The 26,139-nt window shown below is 28.6% G+C and overlaps 1 protein-coding gene and 1 long non-coding RNA gene across 2 annotated transcripts in view; one reads left to right on the top strand and one right to left on the bottom strand.

The window, feature by feature from the left end:
- Positions 1–21,162, top strand: part of LOC136797129 (uncharacterized) — a 99,408-nt gene extending 78,246 nt beyond the window's left edge. Inside the window, exons 2-4 of the long non-coding RNA XR_010844972.1 lie at positions 18,300–18,387; positions 19,864–19,979; positions 21,043–21,162. This is a non-coding gene — a long non-coding RNA (uncharacterized lncRNA). The remainder of the gene's footprint in view (positions 1–18,299; positions 18,388–19,863; positions 19,980–21,042) is intronic.
- The window catches only part of LOC106690446 (uncharacterized), a 282,414-nt gene that overhangs the window by 71,011 nt on the left and 185,264 nt on the right, over positions 1–26,139 (bottom strand). The window lies entirely within an intron of this gene.

Here is a 26,139-nt window from a genome sequence, read left to right as displayed (position 1 = left end):
AAAAAAAAAAAATCAATTTAATATAATAAAAAGAACGCGTATGAATACTTGATTTTTTATTATGAATAATTCATGCTTAGTTCAATTATTTATTATCAAAATATATTCTTTTGAATAATTTTATTTATTTAAATTACTCGCAAATAACAGTAATATTTGTTTATGCTATTTCCTTTAAATCAGGTATACGAGTACTTTTGACTCTGACTTTGCTATACTTCATGCTCAAGTCTGATTAAAAACCTTTCTTAACTCTTTAAGAGTCTCGAATCAGTTTGCTCAGCGTGCTCGAATTGCTAATTAGTAATTGTCATAACATAGCTTATTGTTGATTCTGTAAATGTAGAGTTAGAGAAAAAAAAACAGGTATGTCCCTTTTATTTTTGTTTTGTCTTATTTGTATCAATGTTTTCAGAATAACAATCTACGTTCTCCCAACTAGAATGTGAAAAAACATTTGATTATGTGTATTAAAGTTATTTTTTTATTTTATTTAATTTTCACTCTCTGGAAGATAAGATTAAAATTTTGATCTACTGATACAATAACTCAATCTTCAAAAAAACAATAGTAACATGAGTGTTTTTTCTCCTAGCCCTTCATTTATAAATGTTGCTTATTAGTATTAATAACCAAAACAATTTAAATATTTAAAAATGATATGATCACAAAAAAAATATAATTTCATTCGTTGATTAATAAACGAAATTGGACAGAAATAAAGAGAATTTAACTGGAAGGCTGGTCAATTTCAACTTTTATTCACTCTTATTAAAATATCCCTACTTTTTACCCCCACAAGTTATTCCAAATAATACTCTAAAATATATAAATATATATATATATATGGATTAATTAATGCATCTTTTTAGCTTTTAGATTAATATTTTAGTTGTTATTGGTAACCTTTTACTGTAGGAGTATACCATCCTTTGTCCTCTATAATTTGAAAATCTAAAAGATTGAGAAATTTAAGAATTTACTTCAAACTATGAAAATAGTTACACATTTTGTTTTGAGTTACTAAAATTTAAATAAAAAAAAAACTAGATAAAGTAAAAAATGTATTTTTGTAGTTATTTTATGTTTGAATAGGGAAGAAAATTCTTGTAGTAGAGGTGAGGTAACGCCCACTAGTGGTGGGGTTGCCCGGGACTCCAGTCCGTAGCCAGCTTCAGGGTCCGTCCTTCCTACTTAGATAATGGTCGGTCATCTATCATACTAGGTCAGGTCTATCTCATATATATACATTATATCTCACGAAATTCAGAAATTTTAATTAAATTTTAACGATTAAATTAAGTTTTTAGTGATAGTTTATGCCAGAGTTTCCTCATATTGATTAAAAGCATAGTGTAGCGTGTATTTATCATATTATTAATAAATTATAAAGGACTCAATATACATTTTCAGCAAATCCACGTCCAAATGAGCTTGATCATCGATTGATGAATTATCAATATCTGTATAGTTAGCTGGGGAGTTTTTCTCGGAAAGCAATATCTTATATCTCCTAATGCATCTGAGCAGATCTCCCAACTATATAATGATTTTTGTATTGCTTCTTTGCTTAAATTGTGGCACATCATACAAAATAAAGTTTTTATTTTGTATGTGAAATATTCTATAGATAGATTGGAGTTAGTTTGTAATATCTCTATCAGCTATTGGAAATTAATGAAAGTGACCAAAGTATACCATATATGTTTGGAATACGTCCAATTCTTAACAAAATCATTTTTTTCTTTTTTTTTTTTTTGTCAGATATTTCTCTATTCAAGCAAATAAGCGATATATTTGATTTTCCTTACTCTTTGGACATAAACTTTTGACTTGCGAATACTGACACCTGACAATAATAATTTTCTTTTCTTTACAAGTGGAAAATCATATCTATAAAAAACAATTTTTTTCAGTTCAGAAATATTGGCATTTCATTTGAAGCTACTCCTTACCTACCTTAAGTAGGTCCACATATTTCTCAGCTTTGTTTTCAAGAGAGAGTTGGCACTCATATCACCGGTTATCAGAAACGGTATAATAATTACTAGATATTTTAAGAACTCATTTCAAATCTTTTATATTATGTGATAGAACAAGAATTTAAAAAAAAAATCATTAATTTTTCTTTAAACTAAAGGAAAAAATCGAACCAATGATCAAATACTTTCTCTTTTCGCATTTTCTTATGTCACTATGACAAGAAACTTCCTTCTAATTAATGGATATAGTTTGATTAATTAGTAATCGAGTATCTTAATTATAAAAGGAATTGGGAAAAAAAATGTTATTTTTGAATGTTTGGCATTCTAAATTTTGGGAATACAAAAAAAGAACAGACTCATGCACAGGAATACTTATTAACTTTGAAGTTATATTTAAATACTAGAAACTTTATAGAAGAACACAATAATTAATAAATTACCCACATATTGATACATTCAGAGACACGCATTCATAGTTATAAAAAATATATATTTTATTTATTTATATCTATTGGTAGCATATGACAGTACTTTATAATTTTTTACAAAACATTTTTAACGTATGTACAGTAACCTGCACTGGAATCTTTATAGACTGATTGGTTTTAAAATAATTTTTCCGAATTTCTTATTTCTTCAGACATGGTAATTTTTAGAATAATTCTGAAGCCAAGAATCATGATTTAGTTTACCTTATTCATTTTTAATTCCCAACCAAAAACCTAACCTAAAATATGAGCCTTTAAGGGCAAAAGTAATTATGTTCTCATCACAACACAATTTTATTGTTTATTATGTTTAATTAACTACTAAGTGCTTGTTATGCACTAAGTGAACTTCAAATGCTTGTTAGTAGTTTTATGCATCTCCTCCGACCCTCTTCTCCAATCAGTAAATCTACGGTCAACTATCTACACCCCCTTAGAAAAACCATATGAAAATTCCTCAAATGTTTTAAATATATCAAGAATCCAGGATTCATCGCCATTATCGCATTCTATAGCTCATATTATGTAGTCGGTTTTGTAAAATAACAGATTTTTTTTTAGGTTGGATTAATCAATTGGGTAATATTGAACTGACTTGAAATAATCCTGTTTTTGCATATTATACGTTAAAATTCACAACATACTCTTTAACACGTTAATATTCATTATATTGTATATCCCTACAAGAAATATTGATATAGCAAAATTAAAAAATTAAGATAAATCTTTTAAAAAATAATTGAAATATGTCTATATGATTTTAATTAAATGCATTTATATTTTCTATATGTAAGCCTTATGTAATTAACTACCGTTCTGTTCGATGTAAGCAGTAGCTTCATAATCTATTAAATGCTGATTAGTAGCCTATTGATATAATAAAGTCCTTTTCTAATGTTAATAATTAATCCAAAAGTGTTATCCAAAAATTACTAATTAAAAATAAATGTTTAACTTGGAATTTTGTTTTCTTAAAAAAAAATTTAAATTCACTCTTTGATAATTATAAGCCTATAAAACGGTTATTTAAATATTTTAAACCTATGAAAACTCGTTGAAGTTTCAAGTCATACAGGGACATTTTTGCCTACAACTTTAGATTTTTGTATGATAATATTTGGAAAATCTTCGCTTTATAAACTACAAAGACAAGTTTTTTTTATATAATACTTCCCTTATTCATAAGTGATCTTTGTGGGGTATAATGGTTGAAGAATTGGAAAAATGGAAAGTAATGTTTAATAGCGGTTTTAATACTTGTTTCGATACTCTTGTTAGAATCCAAAATATTTTTATGATTTTTTGTTTTAAACTGCTATCTTTGCTCATTTTGAAAAAAATCGTCATTTCAGTAAGTCAATATTTTTTATCGTAGGAAAACTTTCGAAATGTTATAGTTGGGCAGTTACAATTTCTAGGAAGTTGATTCCAAGTTTGTTAACATTTGGTTTGACTAATTCTTGCAGCCCGTTTGAATCAATATGAAAGTTAAAGATTTGTCTAAATATAATTTATTATTTTCTGCAAGACTTTGGAAACAATCACCTATAAGTATCCAGGATTTTCTGGAACAAATATTCCAGAATTCATTAGTGTCATTTCTCTAGTTATCTTTCAGTTTTCCATTCTGTTAGAGCAATGATTCTCTAATTATTGGGTCAGGCGATTCTTCAGATCCAATAGTTAGAGAGTCATGCTGACCAAATGAAGCAGCTTTTATAAAATCTCGTGACAGAGTTGTTCAACTTCGACCCACGATACCATTCAGTGCGGTCCTCGACAGCTTATTAGACCAAAAAAATTACTTTGAAACGCCTTCCTTTTTTTAGATTTTATAATTTAATATAAACCAAATTTGCTGGGTTATTTGTTAGTTAAAATAATGTAGTGACTTTTAATTCTCTAATCGACTCCCCAAATTTTAGGACTAAAAATGTCATCAATGTTCGGAAGGACATACCTATGTGAAAGTCCGTTATCGTCGATAAATGTTTCTTGACAAAAACTAAATAAAAATTAACTTTGTGATGTGTCTTTACTTCATCTAATGAGGTAGGCTACAACTGAACTAGAGTGGATATTCGTTCTTTGTTGGTCCCAGCTTGTCGACAACAATGTTTGTGTTGATTGATAAATTATAAAAATAATGTTGTATATAATATAATAATAAAATAAATTTTGTCTTTATATATAAGAATTTGGCTGGGGTGGCAGTCAGTATTGAACACAATTAAGTAAAAACTTATTTATTAGTGCCAAATTCTAGCTTTTATCAGGTCTAAGAACAAAAAACATGATAACAACCAATGAATAAAATGATTAGAAAATAAGAAAATAGCTAACATTATGGATACATAAATAGTATTGTCAGACACGAATAGTTTTTAGTATTATACGAAGATAAAGACTGCATGGGAAGGGTAATATTAAAATTAAGTAGTAGAAAAGAACTGATAATAAAGTATATATTAAAATATAGTTAGTAAAAATATGTAGAAAATGAAATTATTAGCAATAAAAATAAAGTAATGAAAAAAGTAGGAAATAAAATTGAATTTGTTAGTAAAATAGTAGGATCAAGGGAATATAAATATATAGTTATATAATGCAAAAGAAAAAAAATGAATATTTTAATTTAAAAATAGTAGTAATTTAAATTAATGTTATAGAAAAAAATAATAAGAAAATATACGAAATTAATGAAATATGAAAGTAAAATAGTAGAAACAAGTAAGAAAAAAACAGTAATTAGTAAGTATGACAATAATAATATATGGTGAACATAACTAATATAACGTGAGGAAGGAAAAATAAGAAAAGCATAGAGTAAGAGATGAGTGTAAAAGAAAAAGAATAAAACTTAAACGTTTGCTCTAATAAATAAGTTTTTACTTATTTGTGTTATTCTCTGGCCGCACCCTCAACCATCTTCTCCTTATCTATACTGTACATGGTCAACAAACAATCTTATAATCATTTTCTTTTTATATTTTTCTTATTTATGTATAGCAAATACTTGGCCAGTATAACGAAATATTACTACTTTTGGTTCTATTAATAACTTTACCTTACACACTAACCTTATTGATACCTTGAAGTTTAAAATTTAGAGTATATAATTATTGTATTGCCCGCATCTTCATTCAAGTTTTTAATTTTGAACTTCCGGCTTTTAATGTTGGGCAACCCTGCTCTAAGAAAATCTGTACCTTATTTATGAAGTATTCATTTTTACTTATTGACTTTGTTTTTACTGCTACTATCGCCTTATGAAGCTGTATTTTCTTTACACCTTGATTGATATTCTAAATAAAATTCTTTGCAGATTCCGAAAATTGTGATAAAAATTGATAAATCTTCAGTCATAGCAAAGAAAAAAACGTAGTTTCTTATAAAGCCCAATAAGGAATTATATTTCGACAATAAATTGAGATTGGAAGATGAGGTTAGTGGCACTAAAATATTTTTTTTTTTTTATTTAGCATCTACCATCCCTTAATGATTGTATTTCCTCGTCAAACAACCCGCCAGTAGTTCAACATGCAAGCGAAAAAAATGTAAAAAATTCTGATGCATAAAGAAGGAAATGGAAAATTGCAGTTTGTGCATATAAAATTATACTTTCACGCCTAAAATGCATATTCCTTTTGTAACATCCTTTTCATACGAAGTTTATATAATCTTGAGAATGGAACGAGTTGATATGAAATCGGGAAACGGTTTGTGAATTGGCAAATAGGAAGAAAGTTCTACTAGATGAATTATCTTGCAGCATGTAGGGCTTAGCCGTAATATTGTATTTAAGAGTATTTATTTATATAAATAAATAAAAAAAAAATAAAAATTTAAGAGGCTTGCCAAATGTATTACATCCACATTTATGATTGGTACATCAGAGCATGGGCTGTATTTTTTTATTTTAAATAACACATCCCCTCCTGGAATTGACTTCGCAATAACAATAACAAAACATTGTATACAAATTTGCAAATTATTGCACATTTATTATTTAAATTTATTACACTGCTTTAAAAAAAAAATCAGTTTCATGTGATATTATCATTAAATTGTATTTTTTGAAGTGCGCTGAACCTATAAATGATTGTTTCCTCCAATTACTTTTTACCACTTTAAAGAAAACTATATATTGTAGTCACTAGTCAAAATTCAAGAATCTGCCAACAATAGATGGGAGGAAAAAAATTGGTTACATTTTCAAAAAGTTTACAAAAAATTAATTTTTCATTCGGTGTCCTAAACTACCCGCAACACTGAAAAATATCAGTTTTTAAAAAAAAATAAATTTTATAATTATGTTTGAGTTTGTAATTAGAATTTATTATTAATTTTCTTTTAAATGCACGCTTGATATAAATTTTATAATTATTATAAATTAAAAAATACTTATTTAATTAGCACGAATACCATTGAAATGTTTTAAGTTTTATTCAGCCTGAAAGGTATTGGTAAAAATGCGCAGACAGACAAAATGGCTGCCACTTTGCACATATTTTCCCCCTCTCCCCTCTCACATGATATTCCCATAATTCTGGTTTAAAATCTCTTGAGCTCTGCTGCGCTCCATAATTAACTAGAGTATAAGATTATTATACTTTATCCTGTTTTTAGATTTTTTTTTTATATACACACGATGTCAGAAAAAAAATGTCAATATTAACGTAAGACCTCTAGATCTATAAACAAGTATCTTAGTATCAGGTAGGTCGTAGTTAGCTGAGATTTGGTTACTCATCAGTTACTAGATGGTATGACATTTTATTTTTCACAAAATTTGTTCCGCCTGCGATTTAAATACGAGATATCATAAGTCGATGGTACATTATTTCATGATACTAATAACGTGAAATACATTTTTATTTTTGGTCGTGTAGTCCAAGAGCTAGGGGGAAGTTATTTCTCTCCAATTTTTTATTATTTTCATAAAAACTATATATAGTTACTACAAATTGAAATCTCTGCCAACCATTGTTGGGAGGAAGTATGGAGCCCTATATGTTTAAAACTACCTACAGCACTAAAAACATTAATAGAATATCATTTAAACAAGAGTAAATTTGTTAAAATATGTTTGCAGATTTATGTTTAGTATTTATACAGTTTTAAAAAAACAATTTATTTTTTTCAAATTAGAATTGATAATTGCAAAACATGGAAACTACTACTCTTACAAAGGACGTAGAGATGTATATTACCTCTCAGTTGAGGAGTAGTAGGAGTAGCAGTTTCTATTATATTCGCTAAAATGTTGATATCTCATCGTTCAGAGAAAACTTTTGCTTATGAAAAACTATATATCTGGAAATATTAGACATACACGATAGCATTACTATTATTATTATTATTATACATAATAGCACCCAAATTAAAGAAAATTGAACCTACTATAGTATAGTTGATAACTTATTTCCTCGTAGGAGCAGCAGTTTCTATGAAATTCCCCAAAATAAATTCACAAAACAATGGTTTTTCACTATTTGATATATAATATTGCTTTTTTAAAAACTATCTAAAGAATTATTGAACGCAAAGATAAAATTTACTCTGTTTTGGATAATGAGCTATCAAATATTTTACTAATTAGTTTTAAGGATATGGAACTCCGAATGAAATAGGAGTGATTATATTAAGTTCTTCTCTTTCAATCAAATAAAATTCAGAGGGCGTGTATCTTAAATACTTCAATATTAACTTTTTAATGGCATTAGGAATCCCATGCATAGTTTTAAGAAAAAATGTATCATTTTTCTAGCAGAAAACTATGCGCGATTTTTCCTTTACTCGAAAAAAAAAATCAAAGTTTTATGCTACTTCTGGAAGGGTTGACAGAGTCTTATGTTTGAATGTTAATTATAAATAATTTTCTTATAAGAATTTGGTCCGTACGATGGTAAAAAAAGGTACAAAAATGCTAAAAACTATGTATTATTAACCTTTAGCTATTATGTATGGTCAAATATTAATCTTCTGGTGTATAGCTTTAATTAAAGTAATCAAAAAATGGGGTGAAATAACTTGGTTTTTTTTTCCACTTTAGTTCTTGGACTAGGAATATTATTTCTCAGCCACCGACATATTAAATAATATTTTTGTGATGATCGTATAAATAAAATTTATTGTGGAAAGAAGAAAGTGGAAACTTAACAGAATACACAGTATTACTTTTTTTACATTTATCTTTAAGTTAACGAATTGTATAAAAATATAAAATTTTTAGCATTCAATTAAATTATCTGCTGTCGAAGCTGGGCAATCGTTTTTATCAGATCATGGGAAAAGAAAAGAATTGGCGCAGGCTTGAGCAGAAAGAAAAAATCCATTCATCCACACAATGGCTTTTATTCTGCACAAGCGCTTTCGTGACTATAACTTTATGAGCTGGGGTTATGTCACCTGTCTTAGGCCTCACTCATTCATCTAATCTTTATTGAAAATGAACTGTTATTATTGTTAATCAATTCGTTATTTAACCCCATAGGTGGAACCGGATCTGCCAGGGGGATTCCTGTTCCTTATAATTTTATTTGATTATAAGGATGGAAAATATTACAGTCTATCTCAAACCTTGTTATATACTATTCTTGACTACCGCCAAGCTTCCAATAGCATTAATAGGAAAAATTAAATTAAAGCACTTATAGAATATAGCATTCCAAAATAGTTAATAAGATTGATAGAGATGACTCTGAGCAATAACAATGCCAGGTTAAATGCCACTGGTAGTATAAGCAGTATATGTGCTATTGATGTAAGGCAGGGAGAGATTTTTGCACCTCTCTTCAATTTAGCCTTACATAAAGTACATGTAAACAGTATAAATACGCAAGGAAATATATTCTACACAGGTAGTTAAATTTTTGCATATGCAGATGATATATGCTCACAATGATGAGAAGATAGTTGACCGTGGATAATATATATGAGGAGAAGATGGTTGGGGTGCGGTCAGAAAATAACAAAAACAACTTGAAAAAACTTATTTAATTGTGCCAACGTTTCGGCCAGAATTTCTAGCCTTTATTAGAGCTAGTTGTAAGAGATCGGAAATTCAAGTCAATATATGCTTACATGTACAAATGCTCTTCTGGCTAAAAGTGTTCAAATCCTTATTCAAAATTCCAATTAACTCAATACAGAAAGTAAAAAATATGGGTCTTGAATAGTTCCGGATTATTCAAGAGTTACCATAATTTGTCGTGGAAGGGCACGTTTTTGAAAATTTAAATCTGGATTATCTCTCTAGGAAGTCTGGTGAGTCAATTCATTTAAAATTTTTTTGAGGTTAATGACTTCCATTTTTGAATGAATTATTTATTAATTATTCATAAGATTGTACAACGTTTCAATGTAATTAATAAATAATTCATTCAAAAATGGAAGTCATTAACCTCAAACAAATTTTAAATGAATTGAAAATTTAAACTAGATTTACCTAGTTTGGGTCAGAAATAAATAATGAAAATAAAATGATTATGAATATACACCGTGTTTATTCTGCAAACTTACTTTTCTTAATCATCTCTGTTATCAAGAAAAAAGAAAGTAAGGTTAAACATGAATTGAATCAGACTTACTCGTACATACGAGAATGAAACGTGGACGTTTACTGCCACCTTCACTGATGCATTTATAGTCTTCAAGAAGAATTTTTTTTGAAAAATATTTTGGCCCTAATGCGATGAATTAATTCAAGAATAGAGGTCAAGATAAAATGTTGAGCTCTATGGTTTATACAGTAATACCGAATTGTAAGCTTTATAAAATCCCTTCAGATCGAAGGGCTGGGGCACGTTTCGAAGATGCAGATTGACAAAATACAAAGAAAAGATGCTCAAATGCAGAATTTATTAATGGAAGAGGAAAAATACTAAGAAGATGATGGCTGTATAATGTGAAGAAATATTGTTCAGGAATGTTCATGAATATAAAATTCCTTTTTATTATATTGATAAGGTCTACATCTTCATAGTACAGGTTTCATAATTAGTCTATTCATTAAAGTCATATTTAAAATCCTTCTAATTTCCTTATTATTATTAAAATCCTTCTAATTTAAAACAAAATAGCATCACTGACTTTCTGCATGGCATTCAAGGTTGCAAAGAACAACCTTAAATTTACTTCTTACTGTTATGTTATATACATAATAAACATTTTGTTATCACTCTATTCTTGGGCTCCTGTATTCTACCAGAATTCTTCAAATCGTTGAGCATTGCTGAAAATGGGGAACAATTTTAACTGTAAGTCATCTATTGTGTTTCTGTTTCTTAAAAACGTTATTTCTTTTGAAAGAAAACTAGTTCTTTGAGCTAATGCCGTAAAAACAAAAAAAAAACTTTTTTAGGAGTTTACAAGTTTGCCATGTTGATATTGATAATGATTTTTTGTAAAAGATTAACAATAATAATTTTAAATATGAACAAATCTTTTCTAGATGGGCTCCCAGACGTTCGACAAGTTGAAAAGTAAACGGTATAATATCTCAAGGGTTCAGATCTGAAATTTCAGACTTTAAAACTGTTTCCCAGTTTTGGAAACTTCTTCAATGTTTCTTAATTTAAGCATGTTTTTGCTTAACTATCTCCTATGTCTAGAAAAGTTACCAAATTCATTCAGTGACGTTTGCTTAGGTATGTTTTTATTTTTAAATATTCTTACAGTTTAAGAAAAACAAACATGCAAAAAATATAAAATTCAAATCACTTCACTACAAAATACTCAGGGTGTTTACGTGTACCATGGATCAATTATAGCCTTATGGTAAATCGTAATCAAGTATAGTAATAAATGAAAACGACTTGGTAAAAAAAAAGTGATGAGAAAAAGTTTGCATTTGGTGTTCCCGGTATATTTTGCTAGGTATGAATAAACGTTTTCCAATATGAACATTATTAACAATGCATTGAGAAACTGAATAACCTGATATTAACAACTTTTCCAAGAAATTTTAAGAACGTTATTCTCATTAATTGAAAAGCTTTCTACTTACACCTGAATTATTTATGATCGTATCATTCACATAAATGTAAATAACGATGCATTGGTAAATTAATAAATTTTGTAATTTATTAAAATACATATTTTTAAAAATATTGCTCATATTAGTTTTTCCCTTAGCTCGCTAGATTCTTGTTTGCCGATTACCGGCAAATGGTTATCCCGGCTGCAGGAATTCCCCAGGAAGGATAAGTTCTCCTTCTGGGTTACATGGCTATTGTAATCTTCAAAGGAGAACCAGACTGAAAAAATAGTGAAGGAACCCTACCTGGTAGGAGCTGCAAGAAAATGAAAGTTGAGAATGGCCACCACAGTAAGGATTGTGTCCTTATAATGCTCTCCTTGATTAATTATAGATTGTTCCTGAAAACTGATATACTCGCATAATTTTAATTCAGATCTCAATTTCAGGCTCAATCTTTTATTGAATATTTTAGCAGCACAGGTTAATGCTAAAATATTGGGAAAATTTACACAATGTCAAAAGAAAGACATGACGAGGGTAGATGTTTAAAAACAATCTAGCTTATTTTCACCCTCTATAAATAAGAGCCACTTGAGGGTATATAAATTTTACTTACAGAATCTTTTCTTAGTGCCTAAGGATTGTTGCCGTGGCATTAAATGGTAAAAATTAAAAAAAAGAAAAAATGGTAGAAAATTTTAAAAAGAAAAAAATGGTAGAAAATTAAAAAAAAAAATGGTAGAAAATTTAAAAAAGAAAAAAAATGGTAGAAAATTCGATGATATCTCAAATGTAGGATATTCCTTAGCCAAAAAAATATTTAGAATTTTGTTATCCTTAGCTCTACAGTCTGAAGAACGAAAGATGTAAACAGAAGGTGGCCCCCAACAATTCACGTATATGTTAAATATAATTAATTTTTAAAAACGTATATTGATGCTATCTGATATAATCTGAACTGAACGTCTGACACACCCGAAACAAATGTGAGTACAATAATTGATCTTTTGAGTAAAAGTTATATTTTTAACTTACATTTCATCTTCAGAAATCACAATTACTTCTTATTTACCTCGCTTCAAAAGTCAGTTTGTGTTTCTGCAACTGCAGGCATTGTTGCATTTTTATTTTTTTTTAGATTTGCGTAAACGAATTTACTTAAGTAGGTATTGTATAACTAACGCGTAATGCTATTACTACGTTTCAGTAAGTTATTTTATGGATGGCTGAATTTTCTGCATCCAATGTAAACCACTAGGTGGAAGATTATGCAAACAAATGAAATAGGGTATAATGGTTGAAACGAAAGACTTTTTTTTATTTAAAAAACAAAACCAATAATATTGCAACTCACAAGATTAAGCAAACTATTTGACAATGTGTTGGTATGATAATCCTTCCATACCTATCCATGGGTTTGAAACTTTTAAGGGTATATTTTCTACTAAATGAATATTTATTTGACAGGGATATGTTTTAATTTTATCCAATAACTCAGGTTTACAACTAAAAATTTGATTTGATAGTTTTGGCTGATCTTTATGATGTGCAACTGGAAAGGGATTCCGTTTTCTTCCACCACGAACAGACTTTTAGCAAATTCATGATAAGTAATACCAGTTTTGTTGTACAAAAATCAATAAAATCTACTATGGGGCCTAGGGTACTCAACTGTAATAGGAATTAGTATCATAAAGTAGTGATATTGGGCTTTTCATATAAAGCCTTTTAATTTTTCTTTCAAAAGAGTAATTAAAAAAATATACAGAATATAAAATTAATAACGAAATTTATATAAAAAGGAAAACAAAAATTAACTTCTTATTCGGATTCAACACTGCAGAAGAACTCTTTGAACAAATCTCCAAAAAATGAACAGTGGAAATAGTTCTTATATACTGAAAAGAGTTCACAATTTTTTCTAATTTAAATAATTTATTATTTGTCTATACTTTGATCATAGTGGAATGTTACCTTACGAATGAAGATTTTTCCCTCTATCTTATCGTAATAATAAATTGTATTATAGATAACAAATTTTACAACATAAATATTCTCCAAAAGGAATCGCAGTCGCTTAACATAAAAATTAAACCAGAGAAACCCAGAGTACTGTGGATTGGAAAAACCGAGGAGAGTAATGAGAGATAAATAGGGTCTGACTTGAATAGGTCGGATCATGCAAGCCTCTTATGGATCATCTTCACGAGTCAGGCTACAATGATTCGGAAATCAAGGAACATTTTAGTTCTTCTGGCCGCTTGTTTTGGACTTTGAATAAATGCTTCCTAAGTAGGAAGAGGTGAGAAAAGGTGTCAAAATCAAGGTGTATAAGTCCATATTTGTACCACTGCTCACATATTCATCTAAGTCAATTACAACAAAACATAAAGGACAAATCTAGGCAATTGAAACGGGGTAAGCCAGAAGGCAGAACGAGGTGGGACAGGATAAGAAATACTTCAGTAAGGACCAGTCTCATGGTGAACGCTATTCACAGCACTATAGAGGCAATAGAAAGTTACTTTATACATATTTAAACTATTATCAATACACTGCTGTATACCTGAAATTCAAATTGGCCAAGCAGGGTACGATTTGTGATATTTGGTATATTATTAGTCATTTTGATACGATACAAATTTAAACTTGATCAATTGAGTACCCTCGGTGCCATGAAAGATCGATTTTTGTGCTAAAAATACTGTTATTGCAAAAATCAGCGCACCAAAAAATTAATAAAAATCAGCCAAAATTATAAATCAAATTTTAAAGTTCCATTTTATTGACCTGTCTAATTAGTGAAGGAGAAAATGCACATCACCTAAACTCCCTATCGGCTTTAGAAGCTGATATTGAGAACGAGAATTAATATTAAAAAAGTTATCCGTGTTCAATTAATCACTTCAAGTAAGTTTCACCCTGCATGAAATCTCAGCTGCTTATATTAGGGGTATTCATGATCTTTAGTTTATCATGTTAAAGGGAAAAACTTTTGTTAAATGGAGAAATATTTCCTTCTTTTACCATGTTAAAAATATATAACAAATAACATGGTTGAGGGTCTGTTAAATGGAGAATGACGTCACACAACAGACCAACTAAGCTCGTCCCATTTTGTTTGTTGTGTTAGGTTACTTGCTTGAAGTTTGTGTTCTGATTGTGTTACTATTGTTTTGGAAACTAATTAAGCAATTGGAGGTTTAACTTTAGGAATACCTAAAAATTATTTAATACTAATAAAGTAATGGATGACAATAATAATAATGTAATGACACTTGTCAATTAGCTCATCTTGATTCTCTTCATTTACAAGCTAGAAGATCAACAAGACACTCAGTAGCCAAACTTTCACACAACTTCCTCTTTTTATTAAATTTAGGCATGTTGTAATAAATTACTTTAATCAAAACTTAGAAGTAAACAATAACATGAAGTGGAAGGAAAGGTTATAAAATAAGTTGCTCAGAAAATCCGCTAGGGGCTCTTATGTGTTCAACATTTAACATGGTAAAAATTTTTACATTTAACACATCATGAATACCCCTATTAACTATAAAGAGCTTCAGGACTATAAAAATTTTCAGGACGCCTCCAAGATTATGGATTTCTTAAGGAGATTTTGCTTTATATTTATATTTTTTTTGTTTACTTATCTATTGGTGTATTTATTTTATATGTTCGTACTGGTAGGGATAAAATTGGATAACACTATAAATTTAAATTAAACTTATAGTAAATTGAATATTTGTGATGATTCATTGGAAGAAAGAGAGTGGAACAGTGGGGATAACATAGATACTGTCGAAAACAAAATAAGTTTATTATTATTTATTGCTATTTACAACTGTATATTATATAATACGTTTAGTAAATTTGACCTCAGTTAAAATGGAGCGATACAGACGTGTAGAGAAACTACCCATTGGTAGCACTCTAAACAAAATAAGTAGACTGAAAAGGAAAAAAAATGACAAATAAATATACAAATGTAATGTAACTTAGTAATAAAAACAAATATTTATTTTTATTTAGTTACTATAGGAAACAAAAAAACATACGGAAAAAATATTATATTTTTGTTAGTTACATTTGTATGTGTAATAAGACTGATAATTATGCTGTGTATTGTCGCAATATATTTGGCCAGCATTACTGATTAAATGAATTCTCCCCCTGAAAGGAAAAGTCCTCTGTTTTAAATTAGGAAGGAAACTTATTCTTAAAAAGACGAAATTAAACATTTTTTCTAGATACTTTTTTATCCTATTTTAAGTAAATTCTAACGAAATATCTAATGATAGTATCTTTCAAAGGGCTAAAGGTTTATAAGGGTCCATTTCCATCAATAGTTTGTAAAATGATTCCTGAAAGTCAGTCATATCTACAAATTCTTTCCACTTCGTTTTAAAGGTTTTTCTGAGAAAAAAAAAATCTCGTTATATATTTTGAATTAATAATGCATACAATTTTGTTAGGCAAAGGATAGGATGTGAGTTTTATTTATACATATGTAATTCTATCAGTAAATTAATTTATTTAAATATCCTAACAAATCTAGTGTTCAGGAATATTTAAACGTTTTTTATTGATAAGTAGGTTGTAAGAGATAATATGTTATTTACGGAAGCTTAGAGGGATAGACTTTTTATACGATAAGTTGTGCCTCACGTCCTGGCTAACACGTCTCTGTTACGAAGGACCCAGAAAGTAGATTGCATTGTGGGGCATTGGGCAGGGCCGGCCAAAGATGGGGAAAGGAATAAAGGAGACAAAAACTGAACCAATCAACGCATTTTTTCCCCCTTAAGTCTTTTATCACGAAACTTGCAGACAAATTGATTATATAAACAATCATTAGTTAGTGCTCGTAATCCGATGTATTATGATGGAACGGAATATGCAACACTGCGGGCGGGACACACACACACTGGGAACTTAGGATTATGTCAGTGTAAGAACTGTTGTGCAAACTGTCGTACAATGGGTGATGACTGAATTTAGCCGATAAGAACCGTGTAATATGACGGCCTCTAATACGGCAATATGAGATATCAGAGCAAAGTAAACGAAATAATCCATTAGCTACATATTAGGGGCACAATGTGTCGTATTCCTGTTCACAATTGGGAATGAGAGGTTGCGTATCATTGCATACATGCTTATGACTCTGTGTGTATCTAATATATACAAATCAATATTTATTTGTTCGTACTTTATGTTCTGCTATACCGTTCATTCCACTGTTATGGGGCTTTCAGAGTTCAGTTTCGTTCAGGGTTTTATCCGGGAAGAATATAGGCTTACCAGACGTTTTGGTTAATAAAAAGAAAATTAATAACAAAATTAATGGCGCGTAGTTCAAAAAGTACAATTTTTTTTCATGATTATTATAAATTTTGTGCCAAAAACTTTTTCTTTTTTTTTTTTTTCAAAAATCCGTATTTATGAATTTCTCGATGTGTTAAACACTAATATCAACTTGGTTTTACTCCTAAAAAATATTTACCACTCTTCAATAGTGCTGTAATTCTGAATTGTTTCAATATAGTACTAATATTGAACCAAAATGAGGGTTATTATTTAAAAACTATTCACATTTTATGTAGAAATAAAACAATAACAATAAACAATAACAATCGGACCAGTATTAACCACTGTACTGTGAAGAATGAAGAAGGGAGGATGAACCGATGTGTAGATGCTGCTGAAGTGATCTCGCTGTTGGGCACATTCTTACTGGGTTGCTCTGGAGTCTCACCGATTCTCTTCATATGTACAGGAAATGATCAGAGAAGACTCCACAACAGTAATAAATTTGTGAAGGGTAAATTGTAGTTGTTAACATGTAATGGTAATTGTGATTGTGAATTCCCCACTTTGTAATTTCAACTGACATTGTATGCCATGTATGTATGTAAATTTCTCATCTTGTAATTTCAATTGTATTTGTATTTCTACTGTATGAACATGCCAATTGTAATCGAATTTTTAAATCAAGTGTAAATGGCCCGAGTGGTCGAAACACTTAAATAAATAAAAATAAAAAAATAAATAAATAAAAAAAATAAAAAAACGACTGTACTGCGAAGTTAGCTGTTACCATTTAGGTTTCTATAGTTACCATCTTATCATCTATATATTAATTGATATGAAAGTTTCAATATTGTTCAATTAATGTATATACATCTTCAAATAAGCAATAGCGAATTATAGCTGGGTCTGCTAGTAATCTATAAAATAGAACCCATCCAGGAACGAATATTAAATTCATAATATAAAAATTAAATTCACAGGTTTCAAAGTTGAAATGGTAACAAAATTTCCTCTTCACCAGGTACTTCCCCTGAATTAAATAACATGAAAAGAACTAGGTAGATCAATTCCCATACGTATAAATAACTTCAAATTATGTTTCTCATGAGAAGTCAGTTTGTCTAATTGCTATTTATAGTTTCTTCGTTTAAATTTTATCCAATTTAAGTCTCAAAAGAATCTTTATTTCTTATAAGTGTAACATTTCGGCCAATTCGGCCATTCTCAAGAGCAATCTTAAATATAAATATTACAACTCCATCAATTTAAAAAAAACGTTTTGTAGACTATTTTGCCCAGGTAATAATCTCAATCAAAATTACCCTTTTTTTCAATTATTCACATTAACATTAAAACTTTTAATCAATCAATTTACACTATTAGTGTCAATTAATTTTGATTAAAAGTTTTAATATATAACTTACATATGCTCTAACACTCTAACCTTTGGGACTATTTCTATATATTTTATGACAATACTCTATACTATTCTACTACTTTTATTTTACTATACTTCTATTATTTCAGGTCAGATGGTCATCACCCTGAAGGTTGACTAGACAATACAGAAACGTAAGAAAAAGAAAAAAAAAATCGTCAGTTCTATTTAAATGAGGTAAATATATTAATTATTAAAATTATTAAATTACAAGAAAATATAATCAATAGTATAATAGTATTTAAATATAATCAATATTATAATAGTATTTAATGACTAATTTTAAAGGCTAATCTTATTTAAAATTATAGATTCATTGGCTTAATGAACTAAAAGTTTTTTAGCAAAGACGCATCATTGCTTTATATTAAATCTTTTCAACGGTTACAAGTTAAGTAAGGACTTGCTTAATGTAAAATTTATAATTATCTGTATTGCATTGAAACGTATTAACCAGTTCATCTTTTCAAAAATCACTTCGCAGATCCATCATAAAAAAAAAATTGTAGCAAAGAGTCAATTATAGACAAAAATTTTTAGGCAAAAAGTAGGACCGAAAATGTATCTAGCATTATTATGGTTCCTTTGCTTCCCTTGTACCTCTATATCAGTGGTTCTCAACTGGTGAGTCCTACAGATATTTTTATAACCAGTTATGTTTACAAATATTTTAATAATTAACGTCCCTTATGTTTATGTGCCAGCTGAAAGGCTTTGCACAATAAAGTTACTCAAAATGCACTTTTAAGCAAAATAATTTTCAGATAATTTTCGATGGAGACTTCCCTTTGCCCCAAGTGCAAATGGGACGGACAACATATGGTTCAATTTCCGGATTAGCTGTATACAATGTCCTCTGGGTGGGAAACACTGCATTATGATAAAAACATGCAACAAGGTAGGAATGTTCAGAAACTACCTTTTGTGTTTCTCAATATTCATAAGTTTTTTTTTGTTTTTTTTTTAAATAATTTATTTATTGATATTTACAACTGTATACACATATATACAACAAGTAAATTTGCTGTAGGTGACATAGTAACATGATAAAAACATGTGGAGAATCTACCCACTGATTTATTATGGAAGGAACGGTATCTGGTTCTGGCCAAATCGGCAACATATGGAATGTTGAGGTCCTGATGGATGACTTGATTTGTGACAAAATAAGGAGCATTAAGGATTTTACGAAGGATTTTGGACTGTAAGGATTGGATTCTGGAGGAATTTGATGGTTTAGTGGAGCCCCAAAGCTCAACTCCGTATGTCCAAATAGGCCTTTTCATAAGCTTAAAGCAATATCCATAAGTCCATCATACTAATATTGCTTTTAGCTTAGTTTAACGAAATAACTCAGTTTAATATGTTAAAATTTGTTACCTAAAATAACATATCTTCCCTTAAGCTATGACATCATGCTAGCTCAAAACAATCTTTGTACCATATTAAAAAAAAAAAAAAAAAATTCAACGCATTATCTTGAAGTCAAAATATATGAACATGTAATGACGTTGATGTTAACTCTAAAATTGCGCTATAATTTTGTTCTGGATTTCAAGTATAAGAATATAATTGTTAATGTTTTGGAATCGCGAGGTATCACAGTTTAAGGCATGATATTCAATCTTACATTGCATATTAATGATTTTTCAGTTAACAGTTCCAAATAGTGCAAGGAACGTCTTCAAAGACTTAAGTGTTAGAATTGGAGATGTTGGTCGAAAATATTATTCTGAACTCCCTGGGCATCATACATCGTCAACTGCGAGGTAATTAATTATCTTTGAGGATATTTAATATATCTTTTATACATATATTTTTTTTGTAACCTATGTATTTGTTTTTAATTTATTTGTTTTTTACGTAATTATCTTTTTCTAACTTATATATTTATTTTAAATTCATTTATTAGTTTTTAACCAATTTTGTTATCAACATTATCACTTATTGTTATTTTATTTTAATTTATTTCTACGTAAAATCTATTAAATTTCTCATTATTATTTCTCTTATCTTTTTATGTATTCATTATATGTTCTTACTGAAAGTATTATCTTTAAATGGATCCATAAATTTAAATAAAGATTGTGTACTAAATTCAATATTTACAAGAGATTATAGTAAATGAGGAATAGTAGAGAAGTGCTAGAGTGGGATATATAGAGAGGACAAAGGGTGTTGTGTTTATGATAACAAAACAAAAAGGAAAAAAAAAATGCACAAAAATAAATACAAATTTAATTATAAAAAAAGGAACACAGCAATTTTTATTTGTAAGTATTGTATCATTGCATTTCGGTTTCATTATTGTATATTGTCTTGCTAAATTAGTGCGTACTAATCAATCATACAAGAAGTGTTATAATAACCCAATTAATTTGGGCAGCATTGTTTATTGTTAAATGAAGCATTTTTCCTTTTTCTTTTTTTTTTTCATTTTTAAGTTTGTTTTAAAATAGATAAAATCATATATTCTGTACTTATATGAAGTCTGCATTTTTTATTGGATGGAAGATTACGAAACCCATGGCTACCGATTCAATAACTAAATTTTCTTTTTAAATTATTATTTTTAATTTATAAAAAGCGTAAATCAAGGATACCATATTCAATGGCTAATCCATTCGTCCTGAGTTTTTCGCAACATCTCAACAACAAAAATTACAGAAAAATTACTGACACCGAACAGTTACAAAAACGCTGCTACTATTGCCTGCCAATTTCCTAAGTGTAACCAAAAAAATTCGTTTGCCACCCCCGAACAGGGAAGGCGAGAACAAAATTGAAGGTAAAGGGCGGATGCTGTGACTTATCTACCGTAAATAGTTTCAGGTCGAGTAGCCGCTTCTTGAGCAACCGATCTGCCCCTCTGCGAATCGTTAATAAATTTGGTAACGTTAGCACGCTCGATTATCCCTTGAGAAAACTACTCGCTAAACACACGCAGGAACTAAAGGGAGATTTAGTCCAAGAGCCCAAGAGGATGAAAAAGGAGTCATTTCAACCCGATTTTCGATTAGTTTAATGAAAACTATATGCAGTTAGGAGTCGAAATTTGATGACTCTGCCTACCATTGTAAGTGCAAATTCAAATTGCTCTTGTTCCATCAGTTATTCAAAATTCATTTAAAATGAAAAAAATTATTTTATATCAACTTCGTTCACTAAGGCTTCTACTACATATGAGTTCGGGAAAATCTTGTTTTTACTAATGGAAAAATCATCAGACTAAATTATTTTTGAATTTCCTATATTCTAAATCACTAAATCGATTTATCTTTACTCAAAATTCACATAAAGGCTTATCCGTATGAACTAATGGTAATGCTTTGCCATTAGTTCAGTAAGGTAATAAGGTAAATATATTAATTATTAAAATAATAAAATTTCAAAAAAAATTTAAATATAATTAGTATTATAATAGTATTTAAATATAATCAATATTATAATAGTATTTAATGACTAATTTTAAAGGCTAATCTTATTTAAAATAAGATTATTCTGCAACAGATGAGAATTCTCTGAGGAAAGCTGTTGCTGTTGTCTAATGCCTAAGGCAGGAAAGCAGTTAGTTATCAGCTAACAAGAAGCATGCGCTACGTGTTTTGAAGTTGTGCAACGTACTTCTGTTATAATAACTTGATACAACAAGTAATATGTAACTGTCGCGGGATAAGTCAGACCTTGAGATGAAAAGGCCCGAGTTGCGATGACTGGGCTCACGCTTCAACTTAACAAAGAAACTCTGATTTGAACTTCTATGGTACCGCTTGTAACGAGTGTTTAGCTTCCGGTCGATGATTCTGGTCTCAAGTTACGAGTATATTAGGGCATGGCCAGAAGTAATCAAGTACGATGAGCTTTCTTTTACGTGTCATAATATCTAACGCTTTAATAGAACCTTACCAAGGTATTTCACGTAACAAAACATATTTTGACATAGAACTTATTTTTTTTTTTTTTTACAATAAGTATATTAAAGTAATGATAATCTGCAACTTAAAAACTGCATGGGAGCTTTTTGCTTTGAAGTGCGCTGAATTCAAATGACCTGTATAGTATTTTTGCAAAATGGACTTTAGGATTTATTTTATAAAAAAATAAATAGTGTAATAAAAAAATAGCGTTTTTCTTGATTATAATCAATAAGAATTTATGAACTAAATTGAATTTTTTTCTTGTCGCTTTTAATTTACAGTAACCGAAAAATACTTTTAAAAAAACCATTACATCAAGTTGATTGTAAAACCTAAGTTCAGATTTTATTTAGCGTAAAGGGCTAATAATAGGAGTAGAAAAAACAAGATTATCTATTTTATTTTTGATTCTTTAATTAGTTATTTTCTTATTTTGCTATTATATAATTCATTTATTCGCCTATGCTAATTTACAATGTGTATATATTTCTTTATTATTATTATCCATTATAGTTGTATTATTATTATTGTTTCCTTTTCACTTTATCTACTATGTATGTATAGTGTGATTGCCTACTTACAGGGTTAATATGTGTAGGCCTTGAGTGTGGCAGATTGTATTATTTCAATTTTTTTATTGTTATGTTCTCCATTTAGATGCTTCCTAACTTGCACATATACACGACCTCAGGCGATATTCTTATTACCTATGTTAACATCTCTAGAACTCTCTTGAGCTTCATAATAAACCTGAGTGTCTTTAAACACTGTGACTTTTCCACTTTTTATTTATTTATTTATTTTTTTTTATAATCACTTAGAAAAATTTATGGATATTAACTTATGCTCAGGACCGTTGGTTTTTTTGGGTTAAAATCCAACACTATTAGCACCGTTTTTAATTGCCACTGTTGAAGCCCAAAGTTTGTCTGTTTTATTATTAGAATTGACTTTTTTTTTTATATACTGTAAGTTTATTTATTTTTTTGTAATTAAAATTGATTAAACTCTTATATATATATCTTATATCTATATATTTAATTTAGTTAATAATGGTGGTTATCTCGGAAGAGATATATGAGACTTCTGTATTCTTTTCGATAAAGGCGCATTGACAAACCTCCATGATCAACCCACTTTTTTCAGATAACTTATTCTTTTTGTTATTTTAGTTTAAATCCCAAGGCTTTTTTTTTTCTTTTTTTTTCCAGCCAAGACTCCCATTGGAGTCTTCCTTTTTAGTTTAATAAATATTTTCATTATTGTTTATAATATATTTTTTTGATACTAGGAGAGAATGGTTTATTTATTTTCTGATATTTGTTTTTTCATATTATTATATTTTGTTTAGGAATTAGAAAGATTATTTGCTTTTATTATTTTACTTTTTTTTATTCGTTTGGTTGTTTCTGTGTTTTAAATTGAACTAGCAATTTTTTTTTCTGGGAAAGAGGTAGGTAATATTTTCATTCACGAAAAGCACCTCGCCCAAACATTGTTCTTGTCCAGTCTGGGCAGAATAAAAGTAGTTTTTGCATGTATTTTTTATCTTTTATTAATGAATAAATACCAGATTGAAACAAAAATGCAATTTAAATTTAAAAAAATATATTAAATTTAAAACAAGGCAGACCTGTGTGAGTGGTAGGTTATAAATGGTTTGTTATATGGTGTGGTGTTTTATACTGTGGACAATCTTATAGAATAAATAAATGAATGGTTTTAAAATTTAAATAAAGAGGTAACTAGACTTAGGCTTGGTAAGCTTATTAATAATAAGTATGACTTTTTAATAATTGACTGTTTTGGAATAGGCTTTAACTTTAAATAAAGAAATTGACCTGGGCAGAATAGCCTGCAAATAGAAAATAATAATTAATGTGAGAAGGATTTTTATATTGAAGGTATGTTATATTATATAGTAAATAATAATGTTATTGTAAATGTTTAAAAGTGAAGTTGTAATATAAGGTTAAATGTTTAGATGTCCCTGGAGATGGCTAGAAAGGCCGAAACGTTGGACAAATGAATAAATAAAGTGTTGAGACTGATTTGGATATAAAATTGATTTATTTAACAAAAAACATGTTCATAAACGAGAAAGTTTAATGTGACATGGAATCAGGCATCCAGCACGTAGTGTGAGAGTGCGGAAACATTCACATTTTGTTGCGCACGACATAAGATCAAATTAGATCTAAGTTGGGACTTCAATATTATCTGAAGCTCCGTAATATACTACTGAAACTACCATAATAAGCTTTATCCATGTTACGTAAACTAAGAGGATTAGGATTAATGGGCTTGATTAACGATTAATTGCGTACCTGGTGTTACACTAAATTTCGATGTCAATAATTGATAAATTTAATTTAATTAAAAATGAAACTTTGCATGGAGCAATGTACCTTAACGCAATAAATTATTACGATATCAGTTAAGAAGTAAATCATTATCACCTCTCGATAGTGAAGATGAAATTGTTTATTTAATTTATTTTTGTTATTTGGAATTGAAAACATACCTAAATACTATCTACTTTCTAAAAAAAAAGAAAAATTACAAAAGCAAATGTGAATTTAGGAAATTATTCTTATAATACATGAAACAGTGACATTCTAGGTAAAATAATGACTTAACGGTTAATATTATAGAAGTCATGATTGAAAGGTAATTTTTGAAGCTATTGTTTATCCCTTGAATATATATTCACATTAAATTTTGGTTGAGCAGGAAGACTAATTTTTTTTTTTAGTATTATAAAGTTTTATTGAAAAATAAACTAACAATAATAAAACAAGAACTCAAGAAGGAACAAGATTGTAATGTTGATTATAGTTTTTAACAATTGATAAACAACATAAGAAATTTACCAAAAAAATTTTTTAAATTAAAGAAATATTATTTCAACAAGGGTTTTTGTAATCCCATTAAAAATTAAAATATCTTATTGACAATATTTGTTTTATAAAAAAAAAAAATCATGAAAAAGATAAAAAGAAAAAGGCAAACAAAGGGAGAAAAAAAGAAACCAAAAAAAAGAAGAAAAGAGAAAAAAAAGTCATATTCTAATGTTGTATACTACTAATGTTTGTAATTATTATTGTAAATTTGTATAGGCTTATTTATCGTTAGATTAAAAATATCGTCTGATTAGACTAAAATAAGTATGCTGTGTGACTAGCAGTCCAATGAACTTGGGCGGCACAACTTTATATTTTTAATAAAGTTTTTCTCCCTACATTTTTTGAGCTGCATACCTTTATTAGACTATAAAATATATAATATAAAACCAGACTTCAAGTAGAAAAAAAATTATTCTGTAAACTATAATTCGTTTAAATAATTATAATACATTATGAATTTACAAATAAATGTATAAAATTAAATATATGTTTTTTGAACAAGAGCTTTAAAGTTTCACTAAAAGTTAGCTTAAGACCAATACTAACATTTTTTTACAAAAATTTACTTTACAAAAACTTCAAGAGTTTTTAAAATTATATTATTAATACGGACAATTTACTCAATAATAAGTCTCATGTATTTAATAAACTGTTCTGATTGTATTTGTCCAAATAATCGTAGATAATCATAAAAATAAATAAAGTGAATTTATAATTTTTATACTACACTGCGGTAGTTTATTATAGTAGTTAATTGTTTATTATCATCTTAAGACGGATATGGAAGTAAGCACGGTTGTAAAATATATCTAGTTACAAATAAAATGGTTATTACAATAATTTATATGGTTAAATTCGGTTCCTAATATTATTAGTACTGGTTAGACACCGGCAAGTACATTCTGTTTGGTTTAACCCTATTCCATATATACGATATATTGTTGAAACTATATTATTAATTATCTCTCCTAATGTTTGTAGGTCAGGTGAAAGGTTTTAACAGGCAAATGCACAATAAAAGTGATTCAAAATGCACTTTTAACCTACCCAATTTTCAAATATTTTTCCGAGAGGACTCCTTTTTGTCCCAACTTAAGAGTAATAGT

This window comes from Halyomorpha halys, unplaced genomic scaffold (assembly GCF_000696795.3).
Source record: "Halyomorpha halys isolate HHAL.00 unplaced genomic scaffold, Hhal_1.1 Scaffold1721.1, whole genome shotgun sequence".
Taxonomy (NCBI): domain Eukaryota; kingdom Metazoa; phylum Arthropoda; class Insecta; order Hemiptera; family Pentatomidae; genus Halyomorpha; species Halyomorpha halys.
This window is presented reverse-complemented; position numbering and strand designations above follow the sequence as displayed.